The sequence below is a fragment of the Microtus ochrogaster genome, chromosome 8, assembly GCF_000317375.1.
Source record: "Microtus ochrogaster isolate Prairie Vole_2 chromosome 8, MicOch1.0, whole genome shotgun sequence".
NCBI classification, from domain to species: domain Eukaryota; kingdom Metazoa; phylum Chordata; class Mammalia; order Rodentia; family Cricetidae; genus Microtus; species Microtus ochrogaster.
In genome coordinates this window covers 801,560-802,627 of record NC_022015.1, presented here as the reverse complement: position 1 = coordinate 802,627, position 1,068 = coordinate 801,560, and positions in this window count along the sequence as shown.

Here is a 1,068-nt window from a genome sequence, read left to right as displayed (position 1 = left end):
TCCAAAGCCACAGAGAAACCCTGTCTCGAAAAACCAAAAAAAAAAAAAAAAGACAGAAAAGGCTCAGTTCTGGATCTGCAAAGTTGAATAGCAGCCAGATGTTAAGGCCTTAGGTTGCCCCCCACCCGCAAATGGGGCATGACCTCAAATGTGACCCATGAGAATTGTCCTTTGTGACAGTTCCAGGAAGTACAACATAGTCTTATGACGTCGCAGGCATTTGAGCTGCTTCAGAGGGTCAGGGCTCAGAAAATGCTTGTGAAATGAAGCAAAGTGAGTTGACACCAGGCAGCAGCCACCTGGTGAGGCAGGTAAACCTCAGACCTCTCTCCCTGTGGTCTTGGGAGTAAGCACAAGCACACTGTCATCTGAAAGAGTGCCCTGGTGGCCCCTTTTCTCTCTGTCACATCTCTGGGCTCCTGGTTTTGCTTTGTATTTCAGACATCAGCAGTTCTTGGAAGTATGTACACTTCAGACCTATTGTCTGTCACCTTTTTTTTCTGTTTGTTTGTTTGTTTGTTTGTTTCAAGACAAGGTTTCTCTGTAGCTTTGGTGCCCGTCCTGGAACTCGCTCCGTCCTGGAACTCGCTCCGTAGACCAGGCTGGCCTTGAACTCACAGAGATCCGCCTGCCTCTGCCTCCGGAGTGCTGGGGATTAAAGGCATGCGCCACCACCACCGCCCGGCTGTTAGATCTATCTTTATGTGTGTCTGTGTGAGTGTATGACATGTGTGCAGGTATCTGCTGAGACCAGATGAAGACATTGGATTCCCTGGAACTGGAGTTCCAGGTAGTTGTGAGCCACCCAGTGAGGGCACTGGAAATGAACTTGGGTCCTCTGAAAGAGCAGCCAGTTCTCTTAAGCGTGGGGCATCTCTCCAGCCCCAAACCTTGTCTTGTTTTGTCTTTGATTGGACATTTGGAAAGATATGTTGTTGTTGTCATTTTAAAAAGAGACTACTGGCCTGGCATGCACCACAGGTCTTTAGTCCTAGCACTGGGGAGGCAAAGACATGGATCCCCTCAGGCCAGTCAAAGCTACCATCATGAGACCGAGAGAGAGAGAGA